Genomic DNA, 23,238 nt, shown 5'->3' on the forward strand with positions numbered 1-23,238 from the left:
TCTGTAGCTAGAGCTGACAATGGTCCTCTTGTGCTCTCAGAAGACCTCGGATTGTCAGGAGAGGCCAGAGCGGGTATGTGGGTGGGAGACCGAAATGGGAGATCCTGACACAAGCAATATTTAGGAGGGAAAACCAACAGCCAGGTTAAGCAAGAAAACATTTCATCCAGTATGGGCAAAACTACTCCACTAAGCTTCTTTTTTTCCCCCTTTGAGGAGCAAGCACCCAGACCCGGGCCACGAAGCCTCTCCGCCCCACCTACCCCAGCCTTTGCAGAGAGCGGCAGCACTCTAATTCCTAGAAAGTGAAATAACCCGGCTCCAATTCCTGCAGGACCCTGCCCGCACGGCCCGCAGCTACCCCGAGGGCCCCAGCTCCTGGCCTCGCCCACTCAAGCACCACCCCGCCGCTCCTCCGGGAGGATCCTCCTCCTTCCGGCTCCTGCTCGGGGTCCAGCACAGACCCCCCTCCCGCCGGCTCGCCGTGCTTCCAGGCCCGCCTCCTTCAGGCCGGCAGCCACCTCGCGGCGCCTGGGCCGCTCTCGGCACCGCCTCCGCTTCCGTAGGCCGGCGCCCGGGCCCCCGAGGCTCCTCCTCCGGGCACGCTCTCCCGCTCGGCTCCGCCCTCAGCCCGCTCCTCCCCACCCCCGTGTCGTCCGGCCCGGCAGCCCTCGGGACCCCCCGCCAGCCACCTCCGCCCCTCCTCCCGTCAGGCCCCGCCCCGGGCCCGCCCTCCTCCTCTCGGCGCCCAAGCTCGGGACCCTTCCAAAGCCGGGCGCGGGGGTGTGCAAGGAGCCCACGCGTTTGGAGAGCCGGGCCCCGGGCCGGGCGGCGCTGAGGCTCGAGCGCGCGGGTGGCTCCGGTGGCACGATCCGTCCAGGTGGACGCCGCCGAGAACCGGGCCGGAGCCCGAGGCGGCGGGCAGGCCGCGTGCCGAGGCCCGCCTTCCCTTGCCCTCCCCGCGCGCGGCCGAGTGGTGGCGGCCAGGAGAGGGACTCGTGGCTGCGGGGCCCGCGCCTCTGTCAGTGCGGCGGGGCGCGCGAGCGGCGCGGGGCCGAGGGGAGCCGAGGGGGCGGAAGCGGTGGCGAGTCGCGCGCGTGTGCTCCGCCGGCTCCTCACGCGGCGGCCGGGGCCGCCTCCTCCCTCCCTCCCTCCGTCCCTCCCTCCCGGCCTCCGAGAGCGGCCGCGCCGTCGCCTTCCGCGCCGCGCGGCTTCCCCCGGAGCTCAGCGCGGGTGAGTGGGGGCCGCGGGCCGCTCCGGAGGAGTGCGGGCGGGCTGTTCCCGGTGCCTTTTCCTTCCTCCCCTCCTCCGGCAGGCCGTTGCCTATTTTTAGAAACTCTTTTTTTCGGCCGTTCGGGGAGTCCTGGGAGCCGGCGTAAACTCTCGGCCCCCCGTCCCTCTGAGCTTCCCCCTCCCAGGCCCGCCGCCCCGGGGTCGCCTGCCCGGGGCCACCTGCGCTCGCCCCTGGCCGCCTGGCGTTCGCAGCTTGCTTCTGATCGGCCCGCCGGGCCGGGGCCAGGAGTTGGGGGTGGGCGGGCGCCCGCTCGGAAGTTGGAGTCTTTTGTGCTCGCGCCCCGCCCCGACCGGCGAGGGGAGGAGGGGAGGAAGCGGAGGTTGCGCCGGGGAGGCCTCGGGCGGGCTGGGGCCTGGCCCTGGCCTCGGTCGGGGGACCCGGGCTTCTTCCGGCTTCCCAGCCCCGGCCAGTTCTTTGGGTTCCCTTAGGCGCGCCAAACTGGTCCTTCCCTCCCCCCCATCCCCCCCACGGGTGTGAGAGCCTCGCTCGCCACCCTTGTCCAGCCTTCGGTCGTTGTCACCTGGGGCGCGGAAGGGAACGACCAGCCCTCGAACTGGGACCGGGTCCCACACTTTATTACAGTCCTCTACGCGGGAAGCCTCAGTGTTCTCCTCGGTGAAATGGGGTCAAGAATTGATGCGGCCTCGAAGGGTGTTGGTGAATTCAGGGAGGGAGTTAGTACATGAACAGAAGCGTGAAATGCCAACAGGTAACGTCCTATGAGACCGACCCAGGAACTTCGTGAATGTGTCACCTAATGTCCACAGCGCTCTTCCGGAGTTGTCCCTACTCAGAGGAGCGGAAATCGAGGTGCAGAGAAATGAAACAGCCGTAGAAGTGCAAAGCTGTTAGTAACTTATTTGCTGATATGAGTATGTGTCATCTCTTGTGCAGAGGGCATTTTGATTTACCGTTAGGATTAGCACCGTATAGTTAAGAAACCCAGTTAACTCTGGGTTCCTCCCTGACACATTGACCTATCTGCTCCTTTTGTTGCTATCAGAACTCTGAGGGAAAGGTGATTAGGATGATCTCCCCCCCCCCCCCCGCCCCCAGACAGGGTTTCTTTGTGTAGCTTTGGAACCTGTCCTGGAACTCACTCTGTAGCCCAGGCTGGCTTTGAACTCACAGATCCGCCTGCCTCTGAATTTTTTTTTTTTAAATTTTAAATTTTTGCTAGTGTTGTGGTTAGACAGATCCAGAAATCTATAAGCCTCAAGCACAAATGAAGTTCTGAGCTTATGGATCTCACCGAAGTCCACCTTTTACTTTATTGCATGTCTCCCTCTTCTGCCAACCTCAAATGTTGTATGTTCTCCATGATCTTAGTTGGAAGGTCAGGGATGTAGGCAGCTCCAGTCAACTGCTTCAACTCCCTGCCTTCAAATAGTGTTATTTTTGTTTCCAATAAGGCCTAGAGGGGGTAAAGGGAACTAAAATTAACTTTGGTGACTGCTTTCCTTCGGCAGTGAGTTTGATACTGGTTGTGGGGATCATCTGAAAAGTCAGACAGGGCTGAGTCTTGAGGAGACCTCATGTTTGCATTCGTTCTTCGGACCTGGAGGTCTGCTCTGCTTCACCCATCCCTTAAGAGTCTAGATGGGTAGTGGTGGAATATGGGAGGTGGGTGGCTCAGTAGACCACCCCTTCTTTGCTTTTAACTGATCCTCAAAGGGGAAGGTTGTCTAAATAAATTGACTACCTTGGTGATTACTAGACTTTCTGGTAGCCTTTCTATCAGTCAGTTTTTTCCCCCTCCCATATGTTGTCGTTTGTTGAACATGAACTACTTTTTCAGGCCTCAGGATCAGGAGTCTCAGGTTATTGGACATCTCAAAAGACCTTGTGTAGTCTCAGCCTCTTTCTGTACCTCATGTCTAAAGGGCAGGTGTCTGTCTGTGTTTGCTTTAGTTATCACATTTGTTTGTTTCCTACTAGTTTAGGTACTCTTCTGTAACTTATCTGGATTCTAATTTAGTGTGAAGTAGTTTGCAGGGCTTGACTTCTGTCTTTGTGGTGTCAGGCAGTAGAGACAGATTAGGACACTTGCCTTAGGATCCCAGAATTTAATTGGTGGTGACGTCTACAAGGAGCTGAGCCATTCCTTGTGGCCCTTTGAGTCTGTGTGCTGTGGAGACAAAATGATTGTGAAAATGCTTCTTACAGAAGTAACATCTATGAGTCTGTCATAGGACTGAAGATTTTTAGTGGGCCATGTCATCTGATCCTTGTAACAATCTGTGAACTAAGTATTACCCCTGCTTTACAGAAGAAACAGGCTTAGAGAAGGGCTACATGACTTGCCCAGGGCCATGTAATTGGTCAAGCTGGATTCACTTTGGGGACAGTAACATTAAAGTTAGATCCTTTCAGAAATTGTGGTGTCATATATGTATGTATGTCATATTTTAAACAGTTTTACAGTGTGCAAGTCTGTGGGATTAAGTATATTTACATTGTTGTACAGCTGACATCTCCAAATTATCTTAACCTTCCCTAACTGAAACTCTCCTGGTCAAACACTAAGTTCTTGTTGAAGACACCTGGCAAACACCATTCTGTTTTCTGCTGTAAATTTGACTACGAGGACCTTCACACTGAAGTGAAATAATTCAGTCTTTGTCCTTTTGTGAGTGCCAAAGCTAGCATTGCCTGTCTTCATTTCACAGTGTTCGGTAAATGCAGAATGATTTACTAGTTTGCATCTATGACAGAGAATGACATCCCTAAAGCAGGAATCCAGGCCTGGTTGAACTCCAGCAAAGCCCCCTTCTCCACAGTACAGTTTAAGCTTTTTTGCTGAAGCCAGTTCTGGAATTATACTAGCCCCTGTATTTTCAGAGGAGACTTTCTATCCTTGAACTAGAACCCAGACTATTTCATATTCTCTGTGCATGCTTATTTGGCCATTCAGGCTTTGGCATATAACTGTAGTGATCAGGAATAGCAGGACTGTGACAGCAGCTTGGATTACAATTTGTCAGCTGATTAGGTGGATTAATTACCTCAATGACAAGCTCCCCTTTTGTGTCCCTCTTTCCCTAAAGGCACACAGAAAGGATTAGAGTTTGGAGTCTAGATAGAGTCTTAGATGTTCTTATGGTTCCTCACTGCTGTAGGTGGTTAGGGTGGGGTTAGGCATTACATTTAGCCTTTCAAAATTCACTTTGGTTACTGTTTCTGTGTCTTTATTTATTTACTTATTTATTTGTTAGTTTGTTTCTCAGACAGGGTTTCTTTGTGTAGTTTTGGTGTCTGTCCTGGATCTTGTTCTGTAGACCAGGCTGGCCTCAAACTCAGATCTGCTTGGCTCTGCCTCCCAAGTGCTGGGATTAAAGGCGTGTGCCACCAATGCCCGACTATTTCTGTGTCTTGTAGTGAGATTTTTATATTTATGAAAGTTGGCTGGAATTTTGTTCTGATAGTAATGTGGCTTTGGAGTAGGGAGTGTTCCATAGATGGGGAATGGAACAACAGTGATTATGTTATGCTCTCTAAAAATTTGATAGCCCATTTTATCTATCTACTAAAGTCGGAATGTGTTGAATAATATGTTTGATAAAGTGCCATTTTTTTTTTCTTTCTTTTGTGGTGCTTGAGATTGAACGTGGAGTTTATGCATAGATTTGTTTTTATTTTATGTGTTTGGGTGTTTTGTCTGCATATGTCTGTGCACCATGTGCATGCAGTGCCTAAGGAGGCCAGAAGATAATGTCAGATTCCCTAGACAGACTGGAGTTTCAGATAGATATGAGCTACCATGTGGGTGGTGGGTTATTGAACCCGGGTCCTCTGAAGAGCAACCAGTGCTCTTAATCATTGAGCAATCTCCAGACCTTGGATAGACCTTGGATAGGTCTGCTTGGCTATTTAGACCAGACTTCTTTTTAACATTCCAAATGTAATTGTTTCAGTGGACACATCATTATTGGAAAGTTTTTTTTTTTCATTTCCTGAATTAAAATAGTTTTTGAGAAAGGGTTTTACTATGTATAGCTAAGACTGTCTTGGAATTTGGGGTACTTCTCAGCCTGGAGTTACAAGAAGTATCACTGATGATTCCTTCCTTCATAGACTAGTTTTGAGGCATTTACTAAACATAATACTAGGCTTGAGGATTTGGGTACATACAGTCAGGCAAAGAAACAGGCATATGAGAGGTGTTGTGATAAGGATGGGATCATGAAGGCATAGAGGAATGACATTCAGTTCGACATTACTGGGTCAAGAGGGCATCTTTGGAGAAGCTGGCTAGGCCTAAACACAAGCCAGGAAAATGAAATTTGGGGAGCCACAGTAGAGGCAGAGATACGACTATTCAAGGCAGAAAGAACTGTAATTCTAGAAATGGTAATAATATTATATGAGACTTTTGGTTACTTACTGTATCAGGTACAGTTGTAGACATTTAACATTTGTTAACCTCTTCCCTGAGAGGTAGCTAAAATTATCATTGCCATCCTGTAGGCAAGGAAACCATCTCAGAGGGATTAAATGAATTTCTCAAGATTCTCGGATGAGTGGATGTGGTGGTATCGAGACTGGCAAGGTAGAGTAGAAGTCAGCTCACAGAAGGGCCCTGTTGACTGTGTGAAGGACATTGGACCTTCTTAGCTTGAGGTTAGGGGGCCCATGACTTTGTGCATCTTTTGGAGGCTATCTCTGGTGACTTACTAGGGGAGTGGACTGAGAGCTAGAGCACTATGGGTAGAGACCAGTTAGACAGGTGCAGCATCACTGGCCCAAGGTTCTGGTGTTTCAGATGACGGAAACCACAGACTTATGTATATGTGAAAAAAGTGAACCAAGTAATAAGAAAGATTGTTGGAGTGGAGGATATGGAAAGAAGCACATTCTAATCAGTCCTATAGGTGAAATTTTAAGTGGGAACCAAAAAAGGAATACAGAAGGGAAAGGGGAGGATTTGTCATATAAGGTGGTTATCTTATGTCTCCTTTCATTAATCTCTATTATAGACACCAGTTCTTTATCAGAGCTGGGGGCAGTGGTGAAGGGAGATGGGGGTTAGTATGACTTCAAAATCTAGTTTGGCTAAACCAGCAGTCAGAACCATCGGAAATATGTGCTTTCCAATGGTCGTAGGCACTGAGATACCACTTGGAAGCAGAATTAGTTATGAAGTAGCAACGAAAATGGCTGGGGGTCACCATAACACGAGGAACTGTGTTAAAGGTTCAGAGTGTTAGGAAGGTTGAGAACCGCTGGGCTAAACTGAGTGGTGGAAACCCTAGTTGTGGAAAGGGAAATATTAGTTGATAGGCATGTAGATTCTGTCCAGCTGCAAAGACTGCTTTTGTTAAGCCAGGATAATCTTATATTTTCCCTAGACAACATCTTGTAACACACTCTTCTGTTCTGGTGTGCTGTTTCATAAGTTTTATCACCTTAGCTAGGCACCAGAAAACCAAAAAATGAGTAAAAGAGCCCAAGGAACTCCTTTTCTAGAAGAGCAACAGATTTTAGTGATTTTGATAATAGCAGCGGAATAGGGAGAGGAGAGGATGATGGGATTGAACAAGACAGAACAGGATGAGATGGTATCAGGGACTGTTTTTTATTAGGGATAGGAGTCTAGAGACCTGCTTTTCAGACTTTCTATTAGGTGGCAAATTTTCAGGTTTGTTCATCTGAATAACTAAGGTCCTTTCTAGCAGTAACGTTTTATGACTAGGTCGTTTAGACACTATATCTCCAGGAAAGGTATTTCCCTCGCAGACATCTTAGACAGTGTTAGGGCTTGGGTAGGGGAGGAGACAGCAAGAGGGCTTAGGTAGGAAAGGAAAATTTGAGATCTGTGTTCCAGGTGCAGCTCACAGAGAGGACACAGTCATAAATTGGAAGGTTGGTAGCCCCAGAATTATCTGGTTTGTTCCTTTGATCCTAAGTGTGTTGGCTTGAACAGGCCTCTTTATTCACTGATCTTGTTTTCTTCATAAAGTAATCTAGGAGAAAGAGATAGGAAGTGGTGACAGAACAGAACTGGAAGTCCCTTCCGACTCCCCCTCCCTCTTTCCTCTCAGGTGAATACATAGGGCTGTGCCCTGGCACCATCGTTAACTTTCCTCATTGTTTCCACGGCACTTAGGTTAAGTGTCTTGTCATTTCATAATTGCTTTTGTGGTAAAATATGTGCTGTACCTTTTGGGAGGAAAAAGAGGAAAAGGAGATGTGCTCCCTTTTTTCCAGTTCCACCTCTTAGAAGAGCACTTGAAGCTTTCTACTGTGTCCTGCTCTAGATGGTAGGATAAGGAGTCAGGGTTGTGGCTGAATACATAGGTTTCCCAGAAGACATGCGTATTTGGAATGTTCAGAGTTGATGACAGTGCATGTCTAGTGAGTTCTCTTAGGGTTAAAATAGCATTTGGTGGGCTTTTGATGCTGTCTGAACTCATGTTAGTTACAATTACCTAAGACTGGAATTTTAGTCTTCCTTCTGTAAATTTTATTATATACTATGTGTGTGTGTCTGTGTCTGTCTACACACACACACACACACACACAGAGTATGATGTATTTGTGTCAGTTATGGCTCAAGTGTCTTTTGGGAGTTGATTTTTTTTTTTCCTTTCACCCTGCATTCGGAGGATCCAATCATGTCCTCAGGCTCTGCATTGCAGGTACTTTGACTTGCTGAGCCATCTAGCTGGCTCTGGAATAGATACCCCCCCCCCCCTTCCTCTGTAGAGCCCTAGCTGTCCTGTAACTCACTTTGTAAGCAAGGTTGGCCTTCATCTCAGAGATCTGCCTGCCTCTGCCTCCAGAGTACTGGGATTAAAGGTATGTGCCACCACTGCCTGGCTTGAAATAGATAATCTTTTTTTTTTTTTTTTTTGGGAGACAGGGTTTCTCTGTGTAGCTTTGCGCCTTTCCTGGAACTCACTCTGTAGTCCAGGCTGGCCTCGAACTCACAAAGATCCGCCTGCCTCTGCCTCCCGAATGCTGGGATTAAAGGCGTGCACCACCACTGCCCGGCTTGAAATAGATAATCTCTAATGATATTTCTACTACAGTTTTGTGGAAGTGGCTTAGGAATTTTTCTTTGGAAGGAGAAAGGGCTTTACCCAAAGCATTAAAAGATATCTCAGGGTTAAATTATAGGGTCATCAAATAAACCTTTTACTGTATAAACAGGTGGATACTGCTTTTAAGAGTAGACAGATAACTGAAAAAATGAGGTTAATTTATCAAATTATCTGCTGAGTTCTATTATAATCTTGGAGCTGAAATCCTATGTGACAAACTTGGGAGCCTAAAACTCTATAGAATATTAAATTTAAATATGTGACAAACTGTCTGAAAATTCACATAATGAAAGGAAAGTAGAAACAGTAGGAGTGGAAAGTACTAGCTCCAAGACATTTGTTTGTTTATTTGTTATTGAGACAGGGTCTTTGTAGCTCTGGCTGTCCTGAACCTCACTAGGCAGAGCATGCTGGCCTCGAACTCATAGAGATCCATCTGCCTCTGCATCCTCAGTGCTGGGATTAAAGGTGTGTGCCACCATGCCTAGCCCCCAGACAAGCATTTTTGCAGAGCTTTAGCCTTATGAGGTAGGTAACCCTATTTCAGGACACCTGGCCTTTGAAATAACATCTATAGAGAATGAATGTTAAGTTTGTCAAGCCAGGAATGATTGCTTTACTCCAAATATTCTCTTTTAGAAGGCCAAGTTTAGCAACTTAATGTTTTTGGCCAGGTTTTCTTCACTCTGGAGGCATTTATCTGGTATTTAGCTGTCTCCTGTTTATTAAAGATTTTTGTAAGCTTAGTTAAAGGTGATGTTTGCATGGTTACTCTTCATCTGTTTGTCTAGTTTGCTTTGTAATTCTTCGTGCTAGTGAAAGCAAGCCCAGCAGTAGATTTAAAAGGGTCATTTCTGCAACTCATCGTTTTGTAGGTCTAGGTTCTTTGTTAGGTCTGATCACGCTATACTGTGAAGTCAAATGTTGCTTGTTCCCACAGACCATTTTCAGGCTTTTGGACTTTGTTCTTCTAGATAGCTGTAAGCTATCACTGAGAAATGGTGCTGCCATAATAATGAGAGCTGTGCATGAGTCAGTGGAACACAAGATAACTTTGCTTAAAATCTTAAAATCTCACCTTAAATTATTAATTTTTCACAATTAAAATAGCCCCTTTTTTACAGTTAGGGTTGTAAATAGGGCTACTGTGTTACCTTAATGGTGTATCACGATTATGTTTGGAAACCCCAACAGCCTGTGTTCCATCTCTAGCTTAGCTAGTTACTGTAGCAATTTGTGTACTTACTGTGTGTTCTCCTAGTAGAGAACATAAAAACCAAGTAAGACATGATTTCTATCTGCAATATTTTCAATGTTGGGAGGGAAATGGGTAAGTAAAACAAATTGGGTAGGGCTAGATGGCTCATTGGATAAAGAAATTTGCTGCTAAGCCTGATGACCAGAGTTTGATTCCTGGGGTCCACATGTGGTGAAGAACCAGCTCTTGCAGATTGTCCTTTGACCTCCACATGGGTGTCATGGTGAGAACACTGTACGCACATTCCTAATACAATTGAAAAGAGTGACAGTCTATATCCCATTCCTACCTTTGCTTCTCTGGCAAGGTCCTGAGTTGAAGTTCATACTGGAAATAGCATAATTGTTGGATAATACCACTAGGTAAGGAGGCTTTGATTATTTGACTTCTAGTGTATTGATTTGTTTTTGATATTCTCTTCTTTTCCTCTGCCTGTTACTCAGTTGTTTCAATAAGTTTCATATTGAATTACTACTTTCTTTTGATGTGAAGTAGGTCTCTGTTTTGTTTGCAATAGTTGAGTTGTGTTTTTGGAATTTGATCAATTTGTAGTTTACTAATTGTGATTCTCGAAGCCCATCACTGTGACTGCCTTTGACTGCTTTGCTGCATGGAGTCCTAGAAAATGAAAATAGAAATGGAGGGAACATGGAGGTTTCCTCATCTTGAAGGACTCCTTTCTCTTAAGGAAAAAAAAATTACTTAGGATAGTGTATTGTGGTCATGGTTTCTTCCAACAATTTCGCATTGCCTGAGGGGTCTAAAGGAATAAGTGGGTTCTTGAGATGGCTCAGTGGGTAACTGTACAAGCCTGGCATTGCCACCCATGTAAAGATTTAAGGAGAGAACGAGCTTCTAGAAAACACACACACACACACACACACACACACACACACACACCCACACCCACACGCACACGTGTGCGCAGGAGATGGCTCAGTGGTTAAGAACATTTGTTCTTCTAGAGGACCTGGTTTGATTCCCACCACCCACATGCTGTTTACAGCTATCTTGTAAATCCAGTTCCAGGGGGGTCCAGTGCCCTCTTCTGGCCTCTGCATGAAAGTGGCACACAAACATGCAGGCAAAATACTCATACACATAAAATACAATAATAAAATAATTAAAAAATAAATCTTTAAAATTTTTTTTCAAAAAGATTAGTAAGTATGCCTTTGTTAATCCTTGAAGGTTAGGGATAAAGTTGAAGGTAGTGGGCCAAACTGGAGCCCATTCAGGTACTCTCTGGTCTTCAATGACGTTATATTCTCTGTGGGGGAGATAAAAAAAAAAAGCTGATAATGAGGTAGTTAGTGTCTTGGACAACTAAACTTGAGACAAGAAGGTCTACTCTTCTTATATGGTACTGATATGGTAAACTGGAGAAACCATTTTTTCTTACTGAACTTCATTTTCTCATTTATAAGGTGGGGTTAATATTCTGTATCTGCTTTCCTTACCATGTAAAGGGAAAATTAGGTGATGTTACTAAAAGTACACAAAGTAAAATGGTGAGGAAGTTTTAATGTGAAGAATCCATGAGTCATTTGTCAGAAGTAATGGGTAACTGGCAGGGGTTTCATAGGAAAGGAAATCTTTGGCTGTGGTAATGAGCAAGAGTTCTGTGAGCTCGTCTTTAGAATCAGGAGAAATCACTTGAATATCTGAGCTGGTCAGTCTTGTAGTATAAGGATAGTGGCTGTTGTTTGAGATGCACCTTGTTTCTAATATTCTGTCTGACTCTATTTACAAATGATTAAATGCCAGTATTTCTGTTTCTGGACTCTATTCCCCAGACTCTACCCAGAAGCAACACCCACATACTTTTTTTCAGTTAAAGTAAATCCTTTTCCTCCCTTCTTCTTTTAACAGATTCTAGTCCATCAGCCAGGGAAGTCAGGGCAGGAACCTGAAGGCAGGAACGGATACAGAGGCCACAGAGGAACTTACTGACTTGCTCCCACGGCTTGCTCAGCCCCCCTTCTTTCCTGCTTTTTAGTTTCAGGACAGCTAGGGCTACACAAAGAGAAATACTGTCTCAAAAACCAAATATATATTACTTTATGTGTATGACTGTTTTGCTTGCGTGTGTGTATATATATGTGTGTGCTGTGTATATGCATGGAGATCAGAAGAGAGTGAAGGATTGATCCCCTGGATCTGGAGTTACATATGGTTGTGGACCACCACATGGGTGCTGGGAATTGAACCCAGATCCTCTGCAAGAGTGGCAAATGCTTTTAACTGCTGAACCATCCCTCCAGCCCCAAGCCTGCTTTTTTATTACTCTATCTAGGACCAGCTGCACAGAGTGACATCACCCCTAGTGAGCTGGGCCCTCTCACATCACTCATTAATCAAGGTAATGCCCTACAGACTTGCTTATAGGTCAGTCTGTGTAGCTATTTTCTCAGTTAAGATTCCTTCTTCCGTTGTATGTAGAGGGATTGTTTTCTTTTAAAGTGCAGGAGGAGGAAAGGAAACACTGAGACCTAAAGATGCCAGTCTCTCAGCTCACCTATTACTTGTGTATTTGCTCAGGAAAAAATGACCATTTCTTTGTTAGCTTTTATCCTGCCAGTGGAACCTTGCTGGGTGTTTGTTTTCTGTAGTTTTACCAAATCACTTTGAAGGCTGGCATGAACATAGATCATGTCTTAGAGCCTTTTTTCTTTGTTCTATGAGCAAATAGTAGAAAATGTACCTTAAATTACCTGGTTGGGGGAAATAGATGGTCCTGGCTGTTCCCTAATGTTAAACATTAGTCAGCTCTTGGTTCTGTGTCTGTAGGGCATTTGTTAAAAGTCTGGGGCTTCCACTAGAAACATTCACCTGGGTTCTGAATCTGCCTTCATATTAATAGCTACAGTGAATTGTGTGTGCCCATTTTGTAATTATGCCATTATGTTATCATGTATTTGTGTTAGTAGAGCTGATACTTAAAGCTATGTGCTAAGCCCTTTAAAAATCTTTTTGGTTCTACCTCAGCCCTAAGAGGTAGATTCTGTTGAGACCTATAAACCTCTGTGTGTGTGTGTAGTGTAGTGTAGTGTAGTGTGACCATAAATATAGCTTGAGAGACCTAGTAAATTTAAAAAAAAAACACAAATGTTTTTCTAGTAATAAACCTTCCTGGAATTGAGTTACTATTTCATGGCTAACTAATCTTTTTGTCTTGTCGGGCAAAGGTGTTTTTGTTTTTGTTGAGCTATTGAAGGAGTCCAGAGGCAGTAGAATAATGAAGTGCCATCCTGCTTCAAGGGGTAGCAAACATTTAGATGGGACTGTTCACTCCCAAGGGCATCTAATGAAGGCAGTTTGGATCTTTAACCTTGGGGACAACCAAGAGCTTTCTGTTATAGATCTCCTCAGAGTATCTTATTTTCTAGATCAGAGATCATAAACAGGTGGCCCCTAGGTTGTTAGGCCCTGAGTACATGTTGTCTTCGACCTATGGCATTTTTATTTTGAGTTAGATCCTGAGATAGTCCTGGCATATGTGTTACAAGAATGACTGATAACGTGAAGAGAGTTTTTTTTTGTTTTTTGTATTTTGTATACAAAATAGTGAGTGGGTTTCATTATTTCACGTTCATACATATATTGTAATTTGTTCTTACCCTACCTTCCTACTGCCTTCCCTTATGCTCTCTGGCCTCCTTTTCCTGGTCCCTGTCCCTCCCTCAAAGTCCCCATTTCTATGTTCTTCTCTCCCCTGCCCCTTTCTCCCCCTTCCAGTCCCTCCCAGTAAGATCTCTTGGTCTTTCTACTTTTAACACACACACACACACACACACACACACACACACACACACACACACACCCCACTACTCCTACACATAGTCTTTGTATAAGATAAAATGTGGTTATTTGAGTCTTGCTTATCCAAACATAATGATCTCCAGTTGTAGCCATTTTTACTGAAAATGTCATGATTTTACTTTTCTTTGTGGCTGAACAAAATCCCATTGTGTGTATGTAGCACATTTTCTTCATCCATTCATCTATCAATAGCTAGGCTGGTTCCATTTCCTGGCTATTTTTAGTAGTGCAGAAATAAACATGGATGCTCAAGTATCTTTGTAGTATGTTAACTTAAGAGTCCTTTGGGTGTATACCCAAGAGTGATATAGCTGGGCCACATGGTGGTTCTAGTTTTAGGTTTTCCCACCCCCTATGGAACTTCCACGCCGACTTTTGCATAGTGGGTACACCAGTTTACATTTTCACCAGCAGGTTCATCTTTCCCCATACCCTTCTTAGCACTTGTTATCCTTTGATTTCTTTGATGGCTAGGAATCGTTACTACTTCTTCACGTATTTATTGGCCATTTGTATTTGAGAACTTTATTCAGTTCATTGGCTTGCTTATTGAATGGATGTGAGTTTTTTTGTATTTAAAATTTGCAGTTCTTTTATATATTCAAGATATATTTTTGTTTAATGTATAGTTGGCAAAGACTCCCATTTTGTAGGCTGTTCTTTACTCCGATGATTGTTTGCTTTGCAGGAACTTAAAAATTTCATTGTCAATTTTTGGTATTTTTGGAACCTTTCAGGAAGTCATTGTCTATGCTTATATCTTGAAGTCAAACTATGTTTTTAGAACAGGAATTTTCTTTAAAAAGTGTGTGTGTGTGTGTGTGTGTGTGTGTGTGTGTGTGTGTGCGCGCGCGTGCATGCCTACAGAGGATCCATTGGAGCTGGAGTTCCGTGCATTGGGGAGCTGCCTGATAATAGGTGTTGGGATAGAGAGCAGCAGGGGCTGGAGTCTGATGTGAACTATGAGCAGTCCCAGTTAGAAGAGTGGGAATAGGCCCTTCAGAAGGGTTCGTTCCTTGAATCCTCCACCAGGACTTCCTGTCTTGTGATTCTTTATTGCTTTGTCTGTGTATATTTTCACATGGCTTTTTTGGGACCCTGTAAATGTGTTCTTTGGGAAATCTTGTGCCAGCATCACCCTAGCATGGAAGAAGCCTTGAGTTTACAACTTTACAATCTTGGTGTTTTCTCTTACTACTTCTATATGGGTAAGCTTTAGACAGTAACGTGTCTGTCCTCAAGTTTATGAGACCTACACTTACTACTTGTCTCATTGATACCCAAGCTATGTACCAATTGCTCTGTTTTTGTTTTTCTTTCTCTTTTATCTTTGAAACTTGGTGAATTCATATTGTTAACCTGTTTAGCCTCTAATTTGCTTTATAGCCAAGTATAACCCTGAACTTTTTATTTTTCCTCCCTCTACTAAGTACTAGGCTAGGATTATAGGTATGTCTGACTGAACTCTTAACATTAAAGAGACTTCAACTGGTTATTGTGCTGTTAAATCTCCTGGGCCTAAGTGAGATCTCTTTATTTTACGAGGAACGTTCAGTTTGTGTCCTGACCTATCATCATAGGACTTGATAAAAATAGCAAAATAGCCAAGGCTTAGTAGACCTTATCTTTGTTAAAATTGCATTTCCTATCCCTAATATTTGTAAACTAGGAATGTGTAGTGGAGGAAGTGGGTCTGATGCCATGACATCTGATTAAAATAAAACCTGTTTTACTTAGGAGTTAGTACCTGCTTCTTTTTCTCATAGCTGCAATTAGCAGCAGCTCCTATTTGTGAAAAGTAGGCATCTTCTGAGCAAGATGACTTCTTCATGGTCATTGTAGGATGTGGAGTACCTGACAAAGAGGATGCCAATAAATATGTGTAACTCAAGGTATTTGACTAAGTTCTTAGGATGCGAGTTTTCTCAGATTGGGGTACACGATTGCATGTGGCAGATATGTAAAATCACAGCATATCTGAAGAGTCAATGCACTTTGATTTCTTTTGCATTTTAGAACTGGCAATTTTAAAGTTCTTTTTTGAAACAGTGTCTCTCTACATAGCCCTGGCTGTCCTGGAACTGACCAGGATGGCCTAGAACTCACAGAGTGAGCTAGCTCACACAACTTAGCTAGTGGATTGTTTGTCGTCTGAGCCGGTTATGGCAGATCTTTAGAAAATAGGGTAGAGGAGAAGGAAGGTTGGATTAGAACAGTAATTCTCAACTTCTGAGTTGTGACCCTTTTGGAAGTCCCCTTCAACAGGGATGCCATATCAGATAGCCTGCATATCAGATACTTGCATTCATAACTAGCAAAATTACAGTTACAAAATAGCAACAAAAATGATTTTATGCTTGGGGGGTCACCACAACATGAAGTATTAAAGGGTCTCAGCATTAGGAAGGTTGAGAACCACTGTACTATGTAGATCAGCCTGGTTTTGAACTCATATGCCTCTGCTTCCTGGGATTAAATGCATGCACCACCACATCTGACTGCTTTATGAGGAATTTAGTTTGGATTTTTTTTTTTTTTTTCCAGTCTCACTAGAATAGTTGAGAATCTTCAACCTCACAAGATTCTCCTATGGGCAGGGCATTTCAGGACCTTCAACAGAGGCTGTCTAGAGCCTGACTGTCAGAAGTGTTGTAGTGGTTCCTAATTAGAAATGGATCTATATGGGGGAGACTCTTGATTACCATGAAATGGATCTGTTATAATTGTTAGCACTGTGGTTCTGAAAATGTAGTCCTCTCCTGGGATCAGCAGCAGGCAGTGCTGCCCTGAACAAATTGTGAAAAGGTTGGTGAACTTGTATCCGCCTTTGTTATTTTTTTCCCTCACCTTATAAAATCATGCTAGTGCCTAGTTATAGACCACCTCCTCAGATGGAAAAGTCACTTAATACATATTGAGTAGTAGGGTAAGCTCTTTTGCATGTTAATTTCTTCCAAGTTACCAGAGTAGGTTAGGAAAGGAAATGGAAGCTGAGAGAAGTCAGAGCAAAAAGTCTTGACTGTTTATTGTTACGTAGCATATTGTCTGTGGTAACGTTCAACAACATTTGAGACACAATTGTAATTCCAGCTGCTGAATTGTTTTTTTTTTTTTTTTTTTCACCAGGGCCTACCTTTACCCTCAGATATTCAATTGAAGACCAGGTCCTTGTCCTTGTAGCCCTTCAGAGACTGGAGGAAATTTCTTTTAAAACCAGTGGTAATATAGTTATTGGGGGGCTCTGCTTGCTTTTGCTTTCTCATCTCCTTTTCAAGGTCTAAGGAATGAGCAGGCTCTAATGGGAGTGATCAGTCATCATTTGGGATCAGTGGAAGGTCTTTCAGCATGATGCTGAATTGGAAGAGAAAAGGACTCTACTGGATATTTCTAGGCATTGAGGCTTAGCACACTCAGCTACCTGTGTTTTGTCAGACCCAATTCCTCCTGTTGTTCAACAAATATTTGATGAGTCTTTTGTCCTGTGCATTAGGACTCTTGCTAGTACTAAGGATTCCTAGATAACTTCACAATCTAGTATTATTTAGGGAAGGATACAAACCATAGTAGATGGTGTGTGCTTCTTAATAGGATCATGTATAAAGATGAAAACAGGGTTTCCTGGGGAACATAAATGAATTGTGTGTGGTTTTTTTTTTTGTTGTTGTTTTTTTGTTTTGTTTTTTTTGCTTTTTTTGAGATAGAATCTCATGTAGTCCAGGCTAGCCTCAAACTCTTCATCCTTCTACCTTACTTCCCAAAAGCTGGGATGGCAAGTGTATGCCATCATACTTGGCTCTTACCTTTTTGTTTTGTTTTGTTTTAGGATTTATTTTTATTTTATGTACATTGGTAAAGTAAGAGTTAAGGTAGGGAAGGAACCAGTACAAACAAAAACAGAAAGTTATGTTCAAGAACCCAGGGTAAAGGAGTGGGTGCTAGTAGTTCGTAACAGAGCAAATCAGATTGAGTCCTTGCCCTTTGCCACATTTCACCTGTAGCCATTGGATGACAGTGATGTAGGAGGAAGAGTTAGATTTATTAGCAGGTAGAAATTGAAATTTCTAGAATTCTGAAGAGGGAAGGAGGGAGGAAAGCTGAAAACCAGCTATCTTTTGGACTAAGCCTGCCAGAGGTGCTGAGTTCTTGGCAGTGATTTGAAAATTCTGGTCTGGGCAAATTGGTTGGTTTTTCTGGCAAAATCCCATTAGCTCCATATAGTCTACCCCTCCCCTCTGTGTGCTTTTTAAAAAAGAAATTAATGGAATCTGTTCAGAATACCTCTGAAATGAAATTATATTTTTAACTCTAATTACCCTAATTAAAACTTGACAGCCGTAATACTGAAATGGCAGATATAGTAAGTACCCCAGGCCTGTGACAGGCTCACTTACCCAGATGAAATGTTGTTCTGTTCTGGGCTTAGAAAAATTCTTTTATTTTTCTCATCAGCAGCTTAGTCTTTGCTCCCACAGATTCACCAAGCTAGGGGAGGTGTAGTGGTGTGCTGCAGGCTTACCCTGGACACAGTCTCTGTAGAGGTGCGATCAAGATGATTATTACCACATATATCTCATTTTTTTCTTCAGTTGAAATTGGACTTAAGCCTTTGAATGAAATTCTCTGTTTTGAAAATCAAGGAAGTGGCACTTGTTAGAAGACTGTTGATCTAGGCTAGATCTTGTTCTTTGGTAAGTTTATGGCTAGTATTAAGGACACTGTTTAAGCATCTGTGGTAATGAGCATCTGTTAATCCTTTCACTCAGGGGACTAATGGCAAGAGGATCACCAGGAATTCAAGGCTAGTCAAGACCTGTTTTCAAAAGGGCTTAAACAAAACCAACAATTTGAGGTTAGGATCAAGAAAGTCTGAAAGCAGAGGTCTTTTCATGTATCTCCAATTCCTCTAACTTTGTACAATCTTGATGGATGCCTAGTCTTAACTAGTTACCTGGCTAGCTTCAAAAAAGATCTTGGGGTGAGGACTAGGTCCAAGCCCATGAAGCTAACTGAAGAATCAGTTAATACTGAGTCAGGAATTCTGTAGATTCGGAGAAGCCTTTTAAGTCACCAGACACTGGCTGCTTTGTTTTATGATAATAGCTAGAGATATAGTTGAGTAAGACACAGTCCCTGCTCCCGAGAACCTTAGGGAACAGTCATTCGTAGATGACAAATTATGCAGAATAAACCTTTCTCAATGTTAGAAGTTTGAGTGCCTTATGTATATGAGGTACTGAAATGAGTACATAGATATTTCAGATACAAGTTCTACTTTCAAGAGTGCCTAGTAAATTAAAACACATAGGCATGTGAAAAGTTGATTATAACATTCAGCATGTGATGTCTTTCTGTACGCTGTGAATATGTGTTGCTCTGATTGGTTGATAAATAAAGCTGTTTGGCCTATGGCAAGGCAGCTTAGAGGCAGGCAGGAAATTCAAAGAGAGACAGGAAGAAGGTGAGATACCAGCGAGTCGCCCAAGGAGCAACATGTAATGGGATGCAGGTAAGGCCACGGAACATGTGGCAATACATAGATTAATAGTTATGGGCTAATTTTAAGACATAAGAGCTAGCTAGAAAAAAGCTTGAGCCATGGCCATGCAGTTATAATTAATGTAAGCCTCTGTGTGTTTACTTGGGAGACGTGAGTGGGAGAGATTTGTCCTGACCGCTGGCAGGCTGGGACACAGGAAATCTTCTGACTACAAACATGTAGATGGTAACTGCCAGACAGATTTACCTGGAGAAGATGCCGGTCACGAAAGTGAGAAAGGATTAATTTTTCCACTGATCATCCACAAAGACTTTGACAGCCTTTTTCATTGAGGTTGTCCTTGAGTAGGGAATAATGGAGGAATGGAGACAAGCACTGGAGGTGTTAGGAAATAGCTTGGGCAAAGTTAGGAGCTGTCAGGTGATAGCAGTCTGCTATGATTTGAGTAGCGTACAGGGAAAGGATAAGGTAGATGATGAGGTTAGAGTTTAAACTTGCCTGGTAGGCAAGGGGAATCGAATTCATTGAGAAGGTACAGGACTGAGATAGCAGTATATATGGTGTATTTTCTGGTAGAAGAGATAAGTAGATTAGTTAGAACAAGTGTCAGTAAATTATGATCATAGGCTGACACACAGCACAGACCCTTAGAACTTATGTATTCACCTGTGATTGCTTTTGTATTACAGTGATGTGTTGAATACTACAGAAGCTGCTGCTGTAGCCCACAAAGCCTAACCTTCTAGCTGTCCAGCCCTACACAGAAAGGGTTAGCTGATACCTGAGTTAGGCAATTATATAGGATTTGTAAGAGAAGATAAATGTTAGAACTAAGCCTGAAATAGCTTGATAATATTAAAAGAAGTTAGCAATATGATTTAACAGATAACACTTGTCCTATCTGCCTCTCAAGTTTGTAAAAACCAGCTTTGTTGAAATATCACCATAGTCAGAAAAAGGCATTTGATGTGTAGATAAGTACAGATGTACCTTTATTAGCTGCATAACCTTGGCCGAGTCATCTAACTGCTTAGAGGCTCAGATGAACATAATGTAATAAGTAGGATAAAGAAAAGCCTCACCAGTTTGATTCTTCCCTACGGAATTTTGTAAGTCCTCCAGTAGGAAAGACAAGTGTCGTGGTTGGAATTAGGTGAGGGATGGCGGGTATGGTGTCACATTAAATCCCAGCACTTGGGCGGCAGAGGCAGGTGGACCTCTCTTGAGTTCAAGGCCAGCCAGGGATACATAGTGAGACCCTTTCTTAAAAAGAAGTTGGGCAGGGGGTTTGGTGACTGAAAGTGTCTGGATGTGTAGGGGAAGGGCTCATAGTAATTTCAAAATACCATGTACCCTTTTCCTTCATTACTGCTGACATTTGTTGTAGCCAGATTGAATTTGTTTCTATCCTTCAACTGCCAAAAACCAAAGGCTGGATTTATCCCTAGCCAGAAACTAGCATAAGCACTAATTGACATTTGTATTGTTAGTGCAGTCTGTAGTCAGTCATCGGACAGGAGAACCTCAGTTAAGAATTGTCTACATCACATTGGCTTGTGGGCATGCTTGTGGTAGATTGTCTTGTTAATTGATGCAGGAGGGACCAGCCCACCAAGAGCAGCTCCAATACTAGGCTGGTGGTCTTGGGCTGTGTCAGAAAGCTAGTTAAACATGAGCCAGAGTGAGGGCCAGCAAGCAGTGTTCCTCTATGGTTCTGGCCCTGACTTTGCTCAGTGATGGACTGTGACCTGGAAGTATAACCAAACAAATCCTTTCCTCTTTTGTGTTGCTTTTAGTCAGTGTTTTATCATAGCAACAAAAGAAAACTAGCTCACCCAACAAAGGAGCAACTTAAGGTATGAAGAATTTATTTTGCTTAATATTTCAAGGTACAGTTCCATCATGGAAAGGCAGGACCGTGGAAGTGGCTCTCAGCAGAGCAGTGAGTGTTAAGTAACCAGACTAAGCCTTAGGGCCCACATCACAGTCACCCCCTCTTCTAGCTAGGCTCTACCTTCTGAAAGTTCCACGGTCCCCTTAAACAATGCCATCAGATGGGGAGGATCAATGTGAGGATTTTTTTACATTTGAAAATGAGAAATATGGGCTGGAGAGATGGCTCAGTGGTTAAGAGCACTGGCTGCTCTTCCAGAGGTCCTGAGTTCAATTCCCAGCAACTACATGGTGGCTCACAACCATCTGTAATGAGATCTGATGCCCTCTTCTGGTGGCATGAAGACAGAGCATCCATGTACATAAAATACATAAATAAATCTTTTTTAAAAAAATGAGAAATATATCCTGTATAAAAGTCCTTGTAAATCCAAAAGCCTCACATGAGCCATGAGACACACTGTTAGATCTGAGCCCTTGTAAATATTAAAAAACAAAGTTACATACTTCTAATATACAGTGGCACAAAGGAAACATTTACATTCTAAAAGTATAGATTGGGAGGATACCAAGCAATGATGGGCTAAAAGTAAGACTGAAACATAGTCGGGCAAACACCAAACCTTGCAACTCTGTTTAGTATTGGGGTTATGACCTGTGCTTTAGCTGATTTGAGTTTGCACTTTGCAAAATATGTCACCAGTGGGTGACACCAGGTTCTTCCCAGTTTGAGATGTAGCATGGTCCTCTTGATTACAACTGCTGCTTCGGTTCTTGATGGGCAGAAAACACATCCCTAAGTGACACTTGGGCAAGATTGCCCAGAGTTCTCAATAGGCCAAGTCCTGCACTCAGGGCACCTTTCTTTTTTTTTTTTTTTTTGGTTTTTTTTCAAGACAGTGTTTATTTGTGTAGCTTTGCGCCTCTCCTGGAACTCACTTGGTAGCCCAGGCTGGCCTCAAACTCACAGAGATCCGCCTGGCTCTGCCTCCGAGTGCTGGGATTAAAGGCGTGTGCCACCACCGCCCGGCCAGGGCACCTTTCTTATTGTCCCAAGTGCAGAGCATGAGGTTTCTCTTTAAAAGTGCTAATGTTGCCGGGCGGTGGTGGCGCACACCTTTAATCCCAGCACTCGGGAGGCAGAGCCAGGCGGATCTCTGTGAGTTCGAGGCCAGCCTGGGCTACCAAGTGAGTTCCAGGAGAGGCGCAAAGCTACACAGCGAAACCCTGTCTCAAAAAACCAAAAAAAAAAAAAAAAAAAAAAAAAAAAAAAAAAAAAAGTGCTACATTGTCTACATTACTCTGTTCTCAACTTTAACCAGACTCGAGCTCCTTTTCTCATTTTCCATCTTTTTGCTTTACTTGTTGCTTTCTGTTGCTGTAAACAGAACAAGCAGCAACCGTCCCACAGCGTGAGTGTTACACTGTCAGGGAATTTCCTCCACCAAATTAGTCTGTTACCTTTGAATTCACCATATTCATGTTTTTTAGGACATAGAATGCAGCCAGAATCTTTACCAAAGTGAAACATTATGGTTTCTAGTCTGTTCCGGATAGAGGTAACTAATCTTCATTGTCAATTTGGGATTTAGAATCACCGTGGGAACATACCTCTGGGTGTGTTTATGAAGGTGTTTTCAGAAAGACTTAACAGCAGGGAAGAATGTGGATGGCATCATTTCATAGGCTGAGGTCCCAGACTGAATAAGAAGGAAAAAGCGGGGCTGGAGAGATGGCTCAGAGGTTAAGAGCACTGCTTGCTCTTCCAAAGGTCCTGAGTTCAATTCCCAGCAACCACATGGTGGCTCACAACCATCTGTAATGAGATCTGGTGCCCTCTTCTGGCTTGCAGGGATATGTGCAAACAGAACACTGTATTAAAAAAAAGTGAGGGGTTGAGGAGAGAGCTGAGTATGTGAAAAAAAAAAAACTTAAAAATGAAAAAAAAAAAAATAAATAAAAAAAAAAAGAAGGAAAAAGCAAGCTAAGCACCAATATCAGTCTCAGCCCTGCCTGCTGGTTATGGTTATAGTATGTCCTGTTGCCTCATGCTCCTGCTGTAGTGCCTACCCTGAGACTTTGAGAACCAAAACAAATTCTTTAAAAATTATATATATATAATAAAGAGTGGGAGGCGAGGCACGCCCGTAGTCCAAGTGTAGAGGTGAGAGGCAGCTTTGTGGAGTTGGTTCCTATTTCCACTTTTGTGTTGGTTCTGGGAATTAAATTTTGAGTTACCAGGCTTATGTGGCAAATGCCTTGCCTACTGAGACTTTGGCTTTACTATTTGCATTTATGTTTTCTTCCCAGTCTTTGGAGCTCCATTTAGAATAGCCCTTCACTGTAGCTAGAGTTTTCCTGCCTGGCCCACAGTCAGGACAAATCTCACCTGCCAGTCCCACAGCCGCTCAGACCCGAACAAGTAAACACA

The 23,238-nt window shown here is 43.5% G+C and overlaps 1 protein-coding gene across 7 annotated transcripts in view; it reads left to right on the forward strand.

The window, feature by feature from the left end:
• The first annotated feature begins 1,073 nt into the window (after nucleotides 1-1,073).
• Raly (RALY heterogeneous nuclear ribonucleoprotein) overlaps nucleotides 1,074-23,238 on the forward strand; it is an 86,465-nt gene continuing 64,300 nt past the window's right edge. The window contains exon 1 of one of the 7 annotated variants that reach the window (XM_059261697.1): nucleotides 1,074-1,233. The gene's annotated coding sequence lies outside the window, so the exon portion shown is untranslated. Of the gene's footprint in view, nucleotides 1,234-1,576; nucleotides 2,142-16,608; nucleotides 16,637-23,238 lie in introns of those variants that run through there. The other 6 variants (XM_059261700.1, XM_059261696.1, XM_059261695.1 and 3 more) reach the window with 6 other exon arrangements.

This window comes from Peromyscus eremicus, chromosome 4, assembly GCF_949786415.1.
Source record: "Peromyscus eremicus chromosome 4, PerEre_H2_v1, whole genome shotgun sequence".
Lineage (NCBI taxonomy): Eukaryota > Metazoa > Chordata > Mammalia > Rodentia > Cricetidae > Peromyscus > Peromyscus eremicus.